Below are 20,923 nucleotides of genomic sequence, written 5' to 3'. Positions count from 1 at the left end.
TGAGCACAACTGCCCCGTGAGGAAAAAAAAATTAGAAAAACAATACTAAAGAATAAAATACATATTTAATTAGTGTTAATTTTTCCCACACAGGCAGAATCCTTTCAAATTCTTCCTGGAGAGTGAAAGCAAATGGAAGGTTAAAAACATGAAGTTATGTTTCCCTGATGCAGGAATGTCTCACATTAGCATTAATATAAATTACCCATATACTTCATATTCTGAACAGGCTCAGTGTTTAAATTGACTCCACAGGAGCTATTAGGAACAAAGCAAACTGCACAAGAGGCTCCTGGAATACCGAATACAGGTGTGCATAAAGAGTTTCCTTTATTTTCTTAGGACCCCCATGAAGGTAAATGTGTACCTTGGAAGAGGAATCTAAACATTATTATCTATGCACACTGGAGGCAAAGCTCATTTTTCTAAGGATAGAGACCACGTGTAAAACCTACTAAAACTGAGAAATGGAAGATAAACTAATAAAATGCTATTTTAGCTGCGAGATATCTTTTTCAGATATGTCAGTAACTGTCCAAAACCTAAAGTGACTGGGTTTTTTTTCCCTTCTAGGTCTTTATTGTGTGATTATTTAATAAAAATGTAATGGAGATCTACTCAGAAGCATGACAGCCTTTTGAGGGAGATTTCCATGCTTCTGTAGACAAATTATCTCATGCAGCAGATTTATAGATTGGTAAAATTCTCTTATGTGTTTCTGTCTTAAAAACTTTGTTCAAATTCATGTATTCTGCTTGTAAAATTAAATCAGTTGCTTCTAATAGAAATCTGTTGTTTCACACTATTTTGGAACAGCTCTATGGAAAAAAAAAAAGTAAATAAGTGAAAAGACATATTTTAATTTTGTTTAGTTATTCAACCAATAAATGTTTGTTGCTTGACTGTTTCTGAATGAATACATTTAAATTATAATACTCCCCAAGATATTAATATCATCCGTGTGCTAGAGCAATAAATTTCATAGACAGAACTACTAGCCATTATTTTACATAATATTTTCATTTATTTTTTAAATATTAATGAATGCAAATGAACAAAATAATTTTTTTTGTAACTTCCATCACCCACACAGTGTCAGGAAATGTATTTCATCCAATAAACTCTAGGCCAAATTGATTTGGGCTGCAAGGAGATGTGAGCCAAGATCTGTAAACATCTAATATTAGATTTCTTACTATTTTTTATTCCCATAAGGCAGCTGGAGTGTGAACTCTGTGAAATCTTCTTGGCTTCACAAGCTCCTGTGTTGGCAACAGTGGATTGAATTTCATCTTGTTGTTTTAATTTTAATCGAAGTATCAATTAATCTTGGTTTTACAGAAATTCATCCATTGATTCCCCCTTCTCAACTCCTATCCTTGCTGGAGTCATAAGGTTTGGTTTTCCTTCTAGGAACTCTGAATACCGACTCCTACTGTTGCTGAGCAGGTAGAGATGCTCAGTGAGAGCACTGTGAATGCTACTGCACATCCTGAGCACCGGCACAGATCTGTACACATCTTAATTTCAAAATGACTTCTTCATCTGAGTCTTTTTATAGCCTTGAATATTTCTGTAGAACTTAGCATAAAACCTGTCTTGCATAAAGACAGTCTCATGTGTATTTGCAGGATTGGGGCCATAGAGAGTAACCCATATCACAGCATTATTTTTAATTACACTCTACTATATGAATAAGCCCTCATTAGTCAGTATTAATTTTAGATGAAGTAAAACATTAGTTCAAGCAAAAATCTCAACCACCCTTGCTGCACTGGAGTTGTTTTCCAATTAAGGAAATATTTGATCCATTAAAGTGAATGCTAAATATGATATGGATATCATAAACACACAGTACTACACTGAAAAATACTTGCAGAAAATGAAAGCTCCCTTTCAACTCCAAGGGTGTAAAATATTTATTAGCAGTTTAGAAAGCTCTTATTCTAAATTGACTACAAATTTCCTTGAAATGTAGCTTAGATTTTTTTTTTTTTATTTTCTGTTGTGAAAATTCAAATATGTGCTGTAGGTGAGGACAGTGTATGTGATCCCCTCTAAAAATAAAGCTAGGCTCATTGCTCTGATAAAGTTCTTTTCCTCTGTCTAACCACCACCCCCAGCTGTACATGCATGTAATACAGGCATGACAAGTTACAGCACTGCCTTCCATCCCCAGATCTGTTCTTATGTGAGGGAGAGGCATTTTCAAAGAAGACAGATATACCTCTTCAAGCCTTGCTGCTGCATATCCCACAGTAGATATGCATTTAAGATGTATTCTTTACACTGAATGTATCTATTACCCTGAATTCCTCTGTTGAACTCTTTTCATTGAGGGCAAAGCAGTCAGACCTGCAGAAAACTCTCCAGTTGGAAATTCATCCTCCTTTTAAGAAGCCCAAGGCAGTTTAAAGGAACCTTGCAGGATGCTTGGCAATTCGACTCAGGTTGTTTCATATTTCCTCACAGCTTGCTGAGAATCTGCCTCTTTTTTTAACTGACCAAGCTACTTCCAGAATCAAAATCTTTGTCGAGATCCTTCAATACAAAGACGTAAGAAGAACAGATTTGAAACCTACCAGGTTCAAGGCTTACAAACTCACAGATTAATAAAGGATGGAAGGAGTTTCTAGATACCAATTAGTTCAACCTCCTGCTCAGAGCAAGGCCTTATTCAGAGGTGGATAACCTTGACCAGTTAAGTTTTAAATGTCTCTAATGACCAAGATTTCACCTGGCAATTAGGGTCTATGGATACAAAGTCTTAGAGAAAAAGATTATCTTGTATTAGACCAGCAGATACAGCTGAAATTAACAGGAAAACTTTCAAACTTCAGAACTATGTGGATAACCTGGCATTTTGAGCCAAGCCAGCACTGTAAATTACATCAAAGCCATCATTAGCAACAGCATGAACTTTCAAACTGAGATGAAAATTAGCATTTCAATGATCAAAGCAAGGTTTTGGATGATGCTCAGACTTTGCCAGCCTTGGCATACCACTAGAAGGAGGGTCATGAAAGGCTTTGGAAATCAGCATTTTTGATGATAGACAGGAGTCGAGTTCCAGTTCTGAAGGACTGCTGTCTCTCGTCCCCCGGGAGTTTCCCACTGGTAGCAAAAGAAACTTTTGAGTACCCCTCCTGGGCACTGTCTTATGTCAGTAAAGACTGTCCTCTTAGCTGCCACCACACGGAGGGTTGTGTCTGAAGGGAAACTGTAAAACTCACTGAATGCTGTTCTGTTGTATATGAGATTCCTGTGTGCATTCAGATTCTATATTCACTGCAGAAATCTGAATTGCCTTGATCATTAGCATTCGAGTGATTTTTCCCTAATTTTACCATTTTAATGCACTGTTCTGCAAAATTACTGCAATAACATGATGGGGTATGCTAAGAACCTTTGGAACTTAGACTGCACGAAGTAGTGCGGGGCCCTGCAGCATGGGATCAGACTGTTGGAACTCCACTGAAGTCTGTGGGCTTACTAACATTTCTCACTGAGAGTGCTAAAATGCTAAACTGAAATTATAAATACCTCTCAAATTCAGTGATTTCTAAACTGTGTGTTTACTTTTCTGGAAGGGGAAGTTGCTGACTTACAGAAGAGGGATTTGGAAAATTTAATCCCTCAAAATGAAACCTTCTCCAAAGTACATATTCATATGTGTCCAAAGCAGTTTAATCAGGAATGAAACAGTAAGAAGCTGTTTCTTAGAATGTGAATGCTGGGCAAATTACTCAGTTAGGGAGTCAGACTGACACCAGTTGGGACTCTCATTCTGGTTTAAAAGCTGCTCTGCAGAGGCCGTGGGTTGGCTGGTGTGTAATGCTCTGACTACTCAACGTCACAGAGTGAGTTGTAATGCGAGATCCCATGTAAAAGGAACATGATCAACCCAGAGCATCAGCATGTTTAACTTCTTCTAGCAGTGAAGGACAAGAAAACTGTCTTTTTATCATGCTTTAACTTTTTGGTTTCTCTATCAGACTGTGTGTACAGGGGCCAGCTGGATCAGGGCTCCAAGCTGTGGACTCCTGAGGGTCTTTGTATCCATGTGTATTTCCACGTGCCCAGAGAAGAACTTAGTCTCAGACATGGCCTGTAAAAGGTGGCTTCAGCTGATGAAGTGTCAATGTCTGTGGCCTTTCAAGCAGTCCTGGCACCTTCTTTCAGTCAATGGGCAGAATTTGTTCTTCACCAATTATCCTAAAATAGACACCTATATTCAGTCAGATAAATTCCCTTCCATTCTGCAGAACTTGGATTTTAGGATGACGTAGACGTAAATGTCTATGTCACAGATATCTTAAGAGAAGTGAATTACCCCAAGCATTCCTGTGTTGTTATACACCTGTTAATACAAATTATAACCAGCTTGGATCCTAACTTAACACTCTGTATCAGAACTACAAACCAATGGTATTCACCCAGAATAATTACAGAGAGGAATTATAAGAGTAAATTCAGGCTGATTCAGGCTTACCTCTTACCTGAGGTAAGATACTTAGGAAGGCATGAAAAGAAGAACTGACACATGCCTTTAAAACAATCTTTTAGGCCATGTTTCAGGAAGAAAAAAATTACTTTTATTTTGTCCCAGTGGACGAAACACCTGTGAAGGTTGAACACAATGGGTTATTTCTTCATGTTTAGTAATTTTGATTCAAGCTATCAGTGTTAAAATTGTTCACTAATACTACTTGCTGTCAGAAACATAAAGTTCCAGAAGGAATTCATATTAGAGGCTTGAATCTGGAACCTCAAGGTAAGTCCTCTGATCCTAGGGTTCTCCCTAATAATGTGACAAATCTTTCTTGTTCGATCAGAAGAAGCTTTGAAACACGTGGAAAACAATAAAAAAAATTTGAAACCTGAATATTTCTGTTAAAATGAAGTAATTTTTGCTGCTTTCTCCAGTTTAAATTTCTTGTATTTACTATTATTATTCTTTATGTGTTACCCAACTACAAAGATTGATGTCACAAAGAGCTGGAATTCTGTGATGCTCATCCTAGAATCAGACAGATTTATTTAAATGAAGATATTACTGCAAAACAGAGGATGTCTTTCAGATAATAACTTTTCTCAGATCCTGCACAGAGATAGAATTTTCTAATCCATTTAAATGATAATAGTCTGGTTTTAGGCATGGTCCATATGGCACTTGTTACTGTAAATACTGCTTTGATTTTTCTTTCCCCTTTACAGTTCCAATCTCATGGCTTGGTATTTAAAGATTTTTCACCTGCCTTCTCTACCTGGTATCAGTCCCATGGGCAAACATTACCAATATCAATGGATATGAGCCCGCATTTGGTGTACTTTCATCAAGGCTTATTATAAATTATAAAAGTGATTTTCCAAGTGATTTTTCCCCAATATAATTTTCTCTTGCAGTTCAGGTTTGCACTCTCTTTTGACTGTTTCTAAACCCCATGGAAGGCTGTGGCTGCACCAACTTCAGGAGAGGGCAATGGACATTGAGTGCTCATTTCCCACCAAACACTGGCTCAGTGTGCACTACAGCTGCAATGATGATGATGATCAATAAAGTAATGGATGTGTTTTAATAACTGGAATTAATGCAATGTAATCCACTGCACTAGACAGTGTACGTCACAGAAAAAGAAAAAAACAAAAAGAAAAAAGAAAAAGGCAGATCATGCCTCAGTGGGTTTATAACCTTACAGTAAATCAAAGGATTGCAAATAGATATTAACAGGTAGGAAAAACTTTAACAAGTGCCTCCAGTGCATCAGCAGCCTAACTGCTCCCAAATGATTTGTTTTCTTATTACGAAATTCAAGTGAAAATCATAGAAAATCAAGATAAAATATCAGCCTGCAGAGTTCGCCTAGTCTATCCCCTGCCAAAGGCAGAAACCTCCATATTTACACCATTCCTACATTTAAACAGATGTAAACACTATGTTGCGTGTACTACAGCTGAGCAACCAATCACACAGTTTTATTACCTTTATTACTGCACATGTTCTCCTGATGTTTAATATGAACTTTACATGCCAGAATTCATAATAGAGATAAGAAACAGATTTTTCCATTATTCTTGACAGCAACATTTTGCAAATCCTGTAATGGCTTGAGTTGGAAGGGACCTTTAAGGTTACCTAGTTTCAAGGCCCCTGCCATGGCCAGGGATACCTTCCACTAGACCAGGTTGTTCAAAACCCCATTCATCTTGGTCATGAACACTCCCAGGGCTGGGGGATCCCCACCTTCTCTGGGCAGCCTGCACAAGTGCCTTCATCCTCAGAGTAAAGAACTTCCTCCTAATATCTAATCTAAACCTGCCCCATGTCACTTTAAAGCCATTCCCTCTTGGCCTATCACCCTGTGCCCCTGTCAAAAATCTTTCTCTACCTTCCTTATAGGACTTTTTAGGCACTGGAAGGTGCTCTTAGGTCCCCCCAAAGCTTCTTGAGGCTGAATAACTCCATAAAAGACGTGCTCCAGCCCTCTGAGCATCTTCATGGCCTCCTCTGAACTCACCCCAACAGGTCCATAACTTCTTTCCTTGGGGGCCTAGAGCAAGAATTCCAGGTGGGGAACATTTACTAAATGACCAGAGTCGTGCAGCACCAGTACAGCTCATGCAGCTTTTGCCACAGTCACAATGATGTAAAGTACTTTCTCAGGTTTGTTTTAATCTGGGAACTGAATACTTTCAGAAGTCATTCTCAGGAGGAAAGGTAGGACCCCAAAGGATCCCCAAACTTTTGGAAATACATGATTGAGTAAAACTTTCATCACCTCCCTGGCTGTGTTAGTGTGACGCGGGTAAGCTGTCTTACTAGAGCACATTAAGTAATCTTTTGAATCTGGGTAAAATATGAGAGATGCCTCTATCATGCATTATGATCAGGAAACCAAACTCCCTGGAGTTATCTTAAAATATATGTGTGCACCTTCATCAATCTTATTTTGGCAGTATTACACCATTTTGCAAGATTTCTGAGCTTTGGTTTGTGTATCAGTTAGGTCTAGAACCTCATCTATTTTCTCTGTAAGCAAATTATTATGACCAATGGCAAATTCTGCACAAGAGACACTCAAAAAAGTATTTTGGGTTTATTAGAAATGACGGAGTACATGGCAGGCACAAGTGTTAGAGTGTTAAAAGACTAAAAAAATGATGTGAATTTTAAGAATATCCCAAGTAGACCCAAAAGCACCTAAAAACTAATTGCTTGGAACATTGAACAGATCAGGAATAGCAGTGCTTAAAACGGAATCAAGAATCCAGAGAAATTAATAAGAAGTATTCCATTAATTTATGTGAGCTTTCCCTAAGTGTTCAGTGTATTCGAGGTGCAAATCACTCAACAGAGTTTTAACAAACACCTTGTTCGTGGACATAAAACTACAGCTGTTTCCTTAAAGTCGAGACCTTTCTCCTTTATTTCCTGCTTGAGAGCAGTGGGTGCTGGGTGCTGCCCCAGCCCAGCCTGTGGGGTTTGAGCTGTGCAGCTGCTGCCTGCACTTGTCTTCTCTTCCCATTTCACCATTGCTCAGCACATCTATTTGGAGCAGAACTAAAGTGTTTGCTCTCCAAGTGAACCCAGAGGAATGCAGAGGGAATGAAAGGGCCAGCAGGACTCCTCTCTGAGGAGTGACTGTGCAGTGCTTGAGGCTGTTTTCTCTTACTTTCTCCCATGACTTCTATAATAAATTTATTTGGTTTTAACTTCCCAAAGAGTTGGTGGTGGGGCAGTGTGATCTGTGGGTGCTCACTTGTGATGGAGGGAGTTGTATAGATAACTTTTCAGATGTAATTCCTTCACTTCAGAACATGGATTTCCATTTATCATCCATTTCTCCTCCTCTTAGCTTCTTTCACTAGGGTTTTCCTTCCAGTCTCCCAATTTGCCAGACTAGCTCATGGTTAAATCCTAAAATGTATTTTTCCATCTTTTCTTCTTTTTCCCTTTTCTCTCCTCTGTCCTTTAAATGATGGGTTCAAAGGAAGTACTGAAATCCAAAAATGTAATCCAAAAGGATCTGTCTTCTTGTTTACACAAGAATTCATTTATCAAAGACAACTGTTAACCCATAGATTAACATTTGTTAAGAATTTCCTGGGCCTGACTGATAAAATAATTAAGGAAAAGAAAAGATGCTTCATGATGCTACAGAAAATGAAAATGTTAATTTTAGCAGATCTAAGATCTAAAGCTGAAATGAAATAACATTTTAAATGGCCAAATTGAATGAACTGAAAAATGCACCATCCGGAAAACTTTCCATCTGACTCCCAATTGACATCCTAACTAAATAATTTTAGTAAACAAATAAGAGAATTTAAAAGAAACAGATTGAAAGGGAATGAAAATATCTGTATGAAAGCTGAACCCCATATGAGTTACAGCTGATGTCAGAGAAAATCCATAATTACTAAGCAAATCTCTCATGCTCATCAAATGACTGGAAGATCTGACAAAAACTCCTGATATTTCCCAAGTAACTTCCATATTGCCATACAAGGGGGATATTTCCCACGCTGTGGCTCTTATGCAGTTATTTCATTGCCACACTGATTTTTCTAATCCTCTGATGAACAAACTACTTTGCAAACATTGTGATTTCAAAATCCTTCATAGTTAAAGAAACAAAAAGAAGACCCACTTTGACATCCCAGTGAAACTTCCTGTGATTGCAATGAATTCTTGAAAAAAACCCCCTCACTGATTGTCCTCATTTCCCAATGCCAGCACCATGCCAATGTGCAAGCCATGGATACCTGTCCCCTTCTAACAGAGTCATCCCCTGTGTGCTGTGGGTTTGATCATGCAGTCTGTGTTCACGAAAAAAATTTATTTCATTTTCCGCTAGCTAAAGCAATTTTCTGTAACTTCAAGCTTTGTTTCATAATTTGAAAAATTAGGTATTATTGACTACAGGCTGGGAGATAACCTGTTGACATTTTTAGCTGCCTTTTTCGTGAAACTGGAAGCATCTTTCTCTGTTGAGGCTGAGATTCGTTACTATTTAAAAGTTTTCCTCAGAAGGGAAAAGGGACCTTTCTCTCTGTCCCTAAACTGCTCATCTCTGCTCTGACAATTCATATTCCCTTTACATATATAGATATATAAAAGACATATATAGATATATAAAAGACATATACATACATATACATATACATATACATATACATATACATATACATATATATATATACATATATATATATATATATATATATAAAAATAAAAAGACTGCTTGATGAAGAGAGTGGATAATTGTGTTAGTCTGGCATGACGGTTGGTCTCGGTGTTATGTACCTGGTTTGCACCTGGGATAATGCATGCCATTTAGGGAGTTTTCTTTCCTGAAATTAATGTATGTAGTTGAGTCAGTTCATATTAATTTATTTCTAGTTCACTTGTAAACAATTTAGAGCAAAAGCAAGCTCTGTATTCTGCTATTCTGGGATTTGTCCTAAGATCCCAAAGGTCTGCTGGTACTGAAATGGAAAAGTTTCTCACTGTCTCCCACAGTCATGCCCACAGCACCACAGCCCATTGGAAGCTCCCCTAAAAGCTTTTGTCAGGCAGTGCATTATTCCTCTGAGGAAAATTCCAGTCAGACCTTCTGGGAACAGAGGCCAGCCCTGCATGTCCACGGGCAAAGCAGGAGCCGTGGAGTGCACGTCCCACAGCACAAGTGCCTCCTACACCCACACCCGGAGCCACAGCAGGGCTGTCACAGCTGCATCATCCCAGCCTGCGGCTGCTCCCTGCTGTGCTGAGGCCATTCCTGCTGGGAATTGAAGCACTGGAGCTCAACGGTGCAGTGCTCCCAGAGGGGGAGTGAAAGAGCTCAGGAGGAATAAAGAACAGCTCTTCAACAGGAAGGGTTTGGCTGCTCCCTTCAACATCAACCCAGATGCAATGTATTCTGCCCTCAACAGCTTTAGTACCCCAATACATCAAACCTATCAAGCTTTGCTTTTACTGGAGCTCTTTGCTAGAATTACTCTCTTTAATTATATTTTTAATGCTTGACTACTGAGAAGGATGAAAAGAACAAGTTCACTGTCTCTCACTACCTTCCTCAATGAAGCCGATGAAGATTTTTTTGCATTTTTATGGCTTAAAAATTACTTAATAAATCTTTATAGACTGAGGAATGGTAAAAAAAAGGTAAAAAAAAAGCTCTAGCTCTTTTTTAGACAGAAAAAATATGAGGATATTATATATATGAGGAGAAAATATTGAGTTTAATACATCTCACTTCTCACTAAATAATGCTAGCACACTATTCAGAGAAATATTGGAATAAAAATGAATGGTGACCCATTGTAATATTACATACAGTTTGTCTGATATATTTAATAATCTTTATGCCTTCCACAGGATGAAATAAAAAAGTACTTTCAGGGGAGAATCTTGATGACAGTAATACAGGTAAGTGGTAGGTCAAAACCATGTTTCTACCCTGAGTTTTTGGTCAACAGATTTCGTGCAAACACATACTTCTTTCAGTTTATCCTATGCATAGCAAAGAGAATTTTTAAATAAGATATTAAGGTGACAATATACCAAGGAAATTGCTTTTTTTTTTTTTTTTTTTTTTTTTTTTTTTTTTTTTTTTTTGTAGTGACTTCTGCAGCTTAAAATATTGACAGCAATATGCTTTCCTGAAAGATCATAGTTAAAGAGCAAATATTCACAAAAAACTTACAATAATTTATATCTGGATTTAGTGAACATCCCTCCATTTTAGGTGCAAAGACAAAATCATTATATTTTCCAGTGTAAAACCTGCTGAAATAGCCATGGTTTCTGAGATTATTAAGATACGTGGTCTCATTTTGATGTTTATTAACTAATTTTAAAGTATTTTTAAAGTTCTTACTGGTTTTTGAGAGGCTTTTTCAATAGATTTTGGTAAATGAGATAAAGTTAAAACTGCCTCTGATTTTTCAGGGCACTGAGAAACTGCCTTTTTGCTTTCAACTTCGATGAGAATCAGAAAAATGCCACAGTTAATTTCTACATACTCCTTCACTGATGATACCATCCCTCCTTCTCCCTAAGAGAGCGTATGCATTTACACATCCACATCCAATTGCACACAGACAACGTTTTGGATTTCAGTTTGGTTTGGTTTTTTTTTCTTCTTTGGAAAGGAAAGGAGGCAGGGAATTCTCCTCTGCTCATCCCTTGCCAGACAAAATTCTACTGGTGAGAACCCCTGAGCAAGGAGAGGAAGGTGATTTTCAGATCTCTGGCTGAAAGGCTTCTGCTTGAGACTAAAAAGCAGCTCAGCCAGGGGACTAAAGGCAAGGAAGCAAAACTTTCTAAGTGACATTTGGGGAGGCCAAACAGAAGATGTCCCGAAGTCACTTCTTACATTAGGATCACTGCATTAAAAAATCCATTACAAGTCTTTGAAGCAGGGAACAGAACTCAAAATAGCCCCCTGTTCTCCAGACGACAGCAACAAAATGGTTACCGGTGTGACAGAAAAGTATTTACCTAAGAGAAAACTCTGCCAGAGAATCAGAGTACCAGGCACCTCAAAACCTCAAGGTAAAGCTAGAAATAAATTGGCAATCATTGATTTTGATTACTAATAAAATCCATATTCTATGAACACTCTATCATCCTTTAGAGAGAAGCAGATTTAGACAAATATTCCTGATAGAAAATCAACAATACTGCTGTGGTCAGCAGCAAGATGTTTCTATAACACTCTGAAGAATATCATTGAAATAAAACCTCTTCATACAACCAAAATAAATACGTTTGAACATTTCAAAGAAGAATCATATATTCTGGACTTGAGGCTTGATTTATTTGCCTAAATTTTGGCAACAAAGGCCTGAACACAGTGCTTATGTAATACCTGCAGGTAAAGCAGAATTTGCTCTGGCATCAGAACTGGCTCTAAATATCCAGGAATAGACAACTTAACTGAGCCCTTTGCCTTGTCCTATTTGAAGATGAAAACAACAGAAAAGTCCCAAAATATCTTAGAAAATCAGCACTCAAGATTTTAATTCAGCAGTAGAAAATAAGGACTTTTCATTGGTAAAGTGACTGATTTTTTTACTGCAGTCAGCTGAGTTCCACAATATGGAAATATATTTATTAACCATAACCACATTCTTTGATTAAGATATTTGGACAGTAAGGCCCAGGCTAAATACATAGTTTTATAGCAGGAAAACCTCTCTTATTGTCAAACATTCTATATAGACTGCATGAATACATCTGCATCTACTTGTCTTGTCTGCCATACTCTTCTTTCTCCTGAAGAAATAAACTGTCCAGATTATTTTAAAGAAATCTTTCTTCTTAGTGACTCCAAGCTTAACACATCTTTTTCAGTAAATGCAATCATCAAGGAATTTATTATAGATTGCAGGGGACATTGATGTGTCAATAATAAAACACTGCAAGAACAGGAATTTTGAATGAAAATGGCTCATAAAGCATGCTGCTCTCTATCTTCAAAATATTTTCCAATTATTTTCCAATAAATTCAGAGGAGTTATTGTTTTATCCTTAATTTTTAACACGAATGCAGGAGATCCATAACAAAGATTATGGTTTTTTACCCAAAGAAACACCAGAGTTCCAGGAACAACTTACCTGTAATTATTTATAGCTATTACCAATTCTGAAATTCTTTATTTTTTGGTAACTCACAGATTCATCTTGATGAGCGTAGGATTCCTCTACCAAATTGATAAATGCATTGCTTTTTGTTGGTCAATATTCATTCTCCTGGAACTTCAGATTTTATTATTTGATGAATTCTCCAAGCACCCTAATGTTTTCAAACTCAGGAGTATTGAAAACTCGTAAAACAAATGTTTGCCTCACCTTATGTTATCAGGATCAAAGAGTGAAGACACTTGAATACCATTCTATTCTCTTCAAGGTATTGAAATCAAAAGGAAAGTACAGCCTGCTGACATTTTCACTGGTTTGTTACTCAGTGTCTTCCTCGTGCCTTTTGAAATATGACACAGTGGGACACACTCAACTGAAACTCTCTATCAGCTTCTTGAGCCATCTATAGTAATACACTTAACTGTTTGTCATGACTGTTCACAAATATTTCTTTTTATTCAGTTATGGTAGATATAGATCTTTCCTTACTGGTCACCAGTGAGAAGCACTTGAAATACACTGCTTTAAGGCAGTATGTCAAGAATATTGGAATAAATCTGCAATAAAAAGGTATGTGGGAAATAAAAGGAGATATGACAACAAAAATGGCAATCTGACTCTTGCTTTTTACAGTGAATGTAAAATATGGTTAAGGGTTCTTTATTTCAATTGCAATCAATTCATAAATACATAGACACAAATCATTAGCATTTGCAAACAAACATAGTCTCTTTTCCAGGAGCTGAGAACCTCAAGTGCAATGAACGATACTTTTCATATTCCAAATCAATATATTATTTATATTTGTTTTGTATTTGCTTCCAAAATCAATTAAGACTTTATAACCATTAATACTTGTAATATTGCAAGGGTGCATGCTCAGTCACACAATCTGATACTCTGCTCTTGAAATAGTTCCTTTAAGTCTCGAAGCTAAAAGGGAAGGTAGCAATCCAATATAGATTTTATCAGTAATGGAATGGTCACAAGGCTGTCTAGAAGAAGTCATAGCAGAGACCATTTTTTTTTCTTATACGTATGGACTATTAAATATTCTTAGCAATTACTGACTTTTATTGGAAATCCTGAATTAAAAATATCCTGTTGTAACCAGCAAGCATTAGGGGATGATCTCCAGCACCAGACAAGTCAGTGCACACCCCTGTTCCCTTCTGGGGATTACAAAATGAACTACAACCAGCTGACTTTCCCACTCTTCTGTCTCTTCAGTGCTCTCCTTATGTCTTTTAGAATATGTCTCACATTCAACCAAAATTCAGTGGTTTTGCAAATACAGCCTCCACTATCGATCTCCAGCATTACACTGAGAAGTATTGTTTGCTGCTTTGTTTTTCAGCCATGAATTCTGCCTAGGGAGCAAAAGCTTCCATCTCTACCCTCCAAAGAAGAGAAGGAGATACAGTCTGGGTCTGCCAGCATGCAGTAGTGTTCCGGGGGCTCTGCTGTTGCTTTGGGATCAGGAAACTGCCCAGGCACGGGGCCCCAGGCACTGCTTTGCCTCCTGTTTGAAAGGCTCGCATGGTGTGTCTGTGCACACCTTGGGGAGCAGGAATTGGGCAGTAGCAGAGGCACCTCAGACAGCACAGCAGAACCTACCAGGGTGTTATCAGCAGAAAATCAGCATGGGCATCGTTATGGACCAGTTTGTCACTTTGTGGAGCTCACCAAGAGCTTTTCTCTCCTGTCACTTGCTCCAGTATAAATCAGGATGACTCCTGTTGAACATTGTCAGTTTAGGCTCATATTAACCTGGAACAAATGTCTTTATCAAGCCTCTTTATGTATACTGAGAGACAAGGATTTGTTGTTGTAATTACATTTTTTAAAATATGTGAGTTGCATAAATCTCATAATCATTTCCTCTGCCTATAATGGCTGTAATCTGCAGTTCAAGAAGATTCCTAATTAATATTAATTCCCACCCTGTGGACCGTGTGTTTTGGCAAGTAATTAGGTCTGAAGGGATGGCCAAACACACTGATCCTCAAATTTTGAACAATTTAATTACAGGCTTGTTTTCTGCATGGAGCTGCATGAGACATGAGTTTAGTAGAGAGCATCAGTGCAGTCCTGCTCCAGAGGCTGGCTCTGGAGCCAGAGCAGCGAGTGCTCTGCAGGAGGGGAGAAGGGTAGGCTGATAAAGCCTCTTGTCCAAAATCACTGGATTCCAGGGGAAGCCAAACTCTCAGCTGTGAGTGACCACCTGGAGGCTGCTCGGTCAGACTGCTGAGTTTGCTGCAAATGCCCTCCTGAGACAAGCTGGCTAACAACTCAAAACAGAAAGTAGCCACTCAAAAGGAAGAAAGCATTAAATTTTAAAGGGGTTCTACAACAAAGAAGCTGCCTTAGTCATGGATTTGCAGAATAATTTTGCATGACACTGCACATGAGAAACTACCCTCTTTACTCTTTAAGAAATTAGGTCCTTTCTTAGATTGTTTTAATATTTTTCTTAGCATCTTTTACTCATCAAGCTAATGCTGAGGCCACTTGTAAGCACGAGTTACTGTTCTAAATAAGAAGGAAACCTCCCCTGTTCCAACCTATCACTCATTAGCAGTTTCTTTGATGCCAGATAATGGGATCTTCACTGATAGGGGGAGTTCTGAACCCTCCACCCACTCTCTGTAACACATTCTAAAGAAATCGTGAAAATTAACACCAGTAAAATCATGTTACACGTCTCACTCAAATTTTCAGAGATGAAAGAGAATCCAAATTGCTTCTGCCCAGTCAGAGGTGCCAGAAAAAGTGCTCCAAGTACCAGAACAGAATTGCTAATTTTTCAATGACATAAGTGATAAAGAGTGATAATTCAGGCAAATAGTTAAATGTGTCATGATTAGTAACAAATGCTTTATAAATGATTAAATGTGTTTGCACAGGTGCTTCAGAAAGGCCTTACTTGTAAACTCTTAATTTATAAGCTGAGAGTAATTGTGGTGGATTTTAGCCAAGATTTGCACCTGCTGGAATTGCTAAATATAAACAACATGAATCAGAACATCTGACTGGGATCATAATAATTAAAGATCAAAAGAGGAAAAAAGAATAAAGTAATATTCCTATGATGCATTGGTATTTCCTCACAGGATACTACCTGCACAATGGTCAAGCATGCTCACAGACTTTGATGGCAGAGTCAGAGTTACCTTAATCTTATACATCTACCAGAAGCAGAACACAAATAAGGCACTTTTAGTATTGTGCTAAACTGACATCCATTTCCAACAGCTGCAGTAACTTAAATGAACAAGGACTGGTAGCAGTTACCAAAGGTTTCTGGTTGATTACGGTCTTCCTACAGCTAGACAATGATTTCAATGGGTTATACCTTTTAAATCTCTTAAACTTTCTGTGAACTTGAAATCAACATTTGCTTTACATGACAGAAAAATAGCAGGCTACAGTACTGCTGCCAGTCCTGCTGTGCATCTTTTTTGAGTTAAAATGTTCTTATTTGGGAAACCCTCTGTTCACCACGTTCAATAGATATTAGCTCCTAAAGGTACACCACAATTTTTGACATAATAGCCTTGATGATTTCTATTAGCCTAGATAACATAGCACAAACTATCACACACTGAGGATGTTGAAAAAAAATATAAAATCAGAAAAAAACACAGCGCATGAGTCCATACTCCCCAGATGTTTTGTAAATTAAGAAGGCATGAAAAGAGTGGTTTCATCCCTCCTTCCTCTCCTGTCTCTCTCCATTCCTCTCTCCATTTCTTCCTTGCTTCAGCTTCCTTACTGGTAAAGATGAGTAAGAATGAATTGCAGGAATTAAGAATTAAAAATATGACACCTTTTCTGCTTTGTAAGATGCTTCTAATGAGTCGTTTTCACTTAAAAACTTTGCTGAATCTTAGTTATTCATTGATATTTACCGATTTGCCATTTCTAAATATAAGGCCCCATTCATCAAAACATAGAACTAGATGCATAATTTTAATTAAATGGTGGAATTCAAATCCAAAGCGGACAGTAAAATATCAGAGGCGACTCTTTGACTTGTGTTCTCCAGTGGACTGCACAAAGTGTACTGAGAGATAATGCAAAAGCAGGGAGGTAATGCATTCTAGAAATCACTGCTCCCAACTCATTCCAAATGAGTCTAGATTTTGGGCTCCTTTAAGGGCTATACAATTATTATAGAGGCTGGAAATAGTCTTGAGTCATTTAAGAAGAGCAGTTACAACACAGAATCGGCATTCTTGGCAATATTTAAAGTGCATGTGTGAAAATTACTACAATTTAATACCAAGCTGGAACAAATGAATATGTTAAGGAAATGAGTAATATGGTTTACAAGGCTTTTACTGGTCCTTACTAGCAAGGTGGCATCAATGATATGTTGCCTTGACAGATACAGATACAGTGTACAGATACAGTCAAGGCTCACTTGACAGTAGTGAAAAGTCTTTTTAATCGAATAGTTCTTTTTTTGGAAGGACACTTTTCTCTCAAAATTAAATAAGTGAAGAAGTGCTGGATCTCCTCTGATAGCATTACTAGAAATCATGTATCTCTTTTCTGTATGTGATGAAATTTACAGACACTGGGTGCATACAAACATCAATTACACACAACCAACACAAAAATCAAAAACCTGAAAAATATTAATAGGTTTAAAATGAAGGATGAATACATAAGGCTTTCAATTGTAACATGCAATTAAACTTTCTGATATGGCAGAAACTATATCTGACATTATGCAAAAAGAATGGGAAGCCAATTGTAAATTTTATATCAATACAGCAGAGATTGTTCTTTATTGAAACCAGGAAAAAAGAGTGGAAGAGAAATACCACAGGGGATGCTGTCACAGAAAAAAAAAAAAAAGAAAAAAAAAAAAAAGAAAAAAAAGAAAAAAAAAGGTAGGATAGGTTAAACCTACTGAATACATTAGGGCCAAAAAAGTAAACAAAGAAAAAAGGAAATATATGAAGAAAGATAAAGTAGTACAAGATGATCTAAAAAAAGATAAAAGAGGCTCTGTTGATAGACACTGAAAGCAGAAACAGCAGCACTGAAGGAAGACACAAGAACATTTTATCAAACTGTTTAAAAATACAAGTAAAATGCAATGAGGAGCAATGTCAGGAAAAAGTAAATCTCACCTTATTTTAAAGATAGACAGAATACCTCCTGAACACTGCCAAAAAAAAACCCATTTAATTTTTCCAATGAAAGAAGATAGAACTTGATGCCTGTTCTGTAGTAGCCAAATCTTCATGAGCTTAAATAGTTGCTGAAAGATGAAGAAAGTTAAATTAACGCATGCAATTCAAATCACTGCAGCACAGATATGAGGAAATTAAATGGACAGCATGATATTTGTAGATATCCCTATGGTTCAATGGGAAGCAGAAATAACACAATCTGCCCTTGTTTCCATGGAAAGTCTTCAGTGCAGCCAACTCTGCTGTTTTGAAGTTGCCACTCGAACCAGACACAGGAAACATGACAAACATTTTCTCTAATTGATCCTGTGCAGACAAGACCTTCCTCCTGCCAAGCAACACAGAATAAAGTGCAAGATAGTAGATGCCTCTTCTCCTGTACTGTCTGGGTCTTGATCTAATGATGGATTATCATGGCAAACAGTACCCCCCTTTGAAATCTCTTGGATGGTGATTCTGTGAAAGTATTAAGCAGAAGTGTGCCATGAAGTAGACGCAGCTGGGAGGGGATGAACCTTGGTGACAAGGACTGCACCTTCTTCTCCCCCACCCTCCCTCACCACCCTCATTCCTCCATTGGAATGGTTTCTGTTACTGGATCATTACTGTGGAAATGGTTATTTCCGTAAAAATGCAGACAGAGGAGATGGGAGGGTTTGCAGCCAAAATCTGTCTCATTGTGAAAGGGGTGTCTTACACTTATGCCAAACAGGCCCGACAATTAATAAATTAGAGATAGGCAATGCCACAGATAATAAATTATCTACACAGATTTCTCTCTACTTAAAAGCTGAAGCTTTTACAAACTTGCATAACACCATTCAAAATGCAAAGTAAATGCATTCTTTATATAAGTCAAAACCAACAAACTATTTCCCATACATATTACTGTGGAGAAGAATTTCATAATTAAAAAACTCATTGAAATCAAGTGCAAGAGTGCTCAAATACAGTGCAGAGTCCTAGAAAAATAATGCACTCATCCTGTGCAAATGGCACAGCTATCAGAACAGGTGTCTGTGAGAGCTATTTAAAATATTGACTTAATAAATTAGAAATGAAGAAGCCTCAAAATGAGTACAGATAATGGAAACAGTGCACACTGAATTAAGGGAGAGAAGGGACGCAGATCTATTTTTCTTCATTCTCCAATAAAGGGAGAATCAACCTAAAACCTCTGTGGAAGTGCCAGGTTTGGCTCCAAGGGCCTGAACTCATGGCACTCTGCAGCACAGTCAGGGTTGGTGGGATCCTGTTAGAAGAGCAAAAAAGACTTTCAGAAACCAGCCAGACAGGACACGGCCGACTCACAGGATCTGACTTCTGGTTTATGGCCTTACCAGCACAGTGACAAAGTTTACTGGGAGCATGAAAAAGGGTTGCAAACATATGAGAGAAGAAAAACTGCATGAGGGAGCTGAACCAACAACCTTCTTCATTCTATTTTAGCTCAAGAACAATAGCTACTTCAAGTGCTTAGTAACACTTTTTAAATATTACTAAACATTTAAGTTAATTTCAATGTTAGTTCCAGTTAAAGTTTTACTTCCAGATCAATGAAAAAGTAACGAATAATCTGGTTTTGACTTGGTCTTGATCCCTAAATTGTCAGTGAAATATTCTTTTTATACAGAAGAATGAGTTTCAATAAATTAAACTTTTCTCCTTCTCTGGATATTGTACTACAAAAATAAAAACTGGAAAATATATTCATGTCCAAAGATGCTTTAAGGAAAAAAAAAATTGATTCTGAAATCTACTTAGATTTATGTATTTCTCATTTAACATACCTAGTAATCACAAACAAAGAAAAATCTCTGCAGTTTTATTGTCACAAACTTTCATTATAATTTTATGGAAGGCTTCAAATAAATTAATTTCAAGTTACTTTGTGACTTATTTTTGGGGGTAGGGTAGTTAACAAAGAAAGAATAAAATTGGTCCAAGTTACATTTTCAAAGAAAATATCCGTTAATGCCTAGATTTAGAAAAGAGTTCAATATTCATATGTTAAGGGAAAAAGAATGCAATGCCGTCACAAGCATCAAAAAGCGAACAGGTTGACTCTTAATATCTTTTGAAAATTTTGCTCCATCTGTGGATATTAGAACTTTACCTTGACTTCTTCAAGGAATTTACAGGTTAACGTCCATTTAACATGACAAAATTTCACAATTTTTTCCATGATAACAATATTCAAGTTTTGAAGGCCCTGAACTCCCCTCCAAAGTGACTTCTGTTTTCCTTATATTTAGTTACTTTCTTTCAAAATCTAGGCCGGTCTTCTTATTCCTCAACTCAACCCATTTTTTCTGTCATATTCTTTGTACTGCAGGTTATCTCATCAACTACTCACAGAGATTTCAGCTAACTCATTCTATTTGTTCATGGCATCTTGAGCAGATTTATAACACAAATTTTGTCTCAGAAAGTATATGTATGGACAGAATGTTTTGACAGCAGTCAGTTTATTGTACAGTTGATAAGACTGTAAAATTTTGTCTGTTGATGTAAAGCTTAGTTTGAGAGATTAGAGAACACTTCTGGATGTTTAGTAATTTAGGATGTCCTATAAACCTCTTTGTTTATCTGAGACCATTTTCAAAGTCACAAGGGGAAAGTAAAAAACTACTGAAAATCAAACATCACCCCCTCTATCAAGAAAGCTGAGATGTTTCCTCTACACAAGATAACACTGTTCTGTGGATGGAGGAATTCTTTCAGAAAAAATGTACAGAAGAGCATTTCATAGCATGGTTAAAATTGTGATGCCTTAAAAATATAAATATAATGGGAGAGGTTTTCAGGGGGCAGTATTTTCAACTAACCCATCTGATACACTGAGGAGGAAAAAAATTAACAAGCTTTCAGACCCACAGATCTTACACAGAAGAGGCAAAACATGTTTGGAAGTGTAAACCAGCAGTGACATTTTTTCTCCTAAATCTATGTGTGTGCAAGCAGTGTGCCCTTGTGACAGCATTATTAAGGTCAAATATTCTTAAACGACCTAAGAGAAGTCTATAGGTCTGAGTGTCGGCAGGAATCTTCCCACCAATTTTAGTGC

Source organism: Chamaea fasciata, unplaced genomic scaffold (genome assembly GCF_029207755.1).
Source record: "Chamaea fasciata isolate MVZ Bird 193981 ecotype frontalis unplaced genomic scaffold, bChaFas1.0.hap1 SCAF_6, whole genome shotgun sequence".
In the NCBI taxonomy this organism is placed as follows: domain Eukaryota; kingdom Metazoa; phylum Chordata; class Aves; order Passeriformes; family Sylviidae; genus Chamaea; species Chamaea fasciata.
This window is presented reverse-complemented; position numbering follows the sequence as displayed.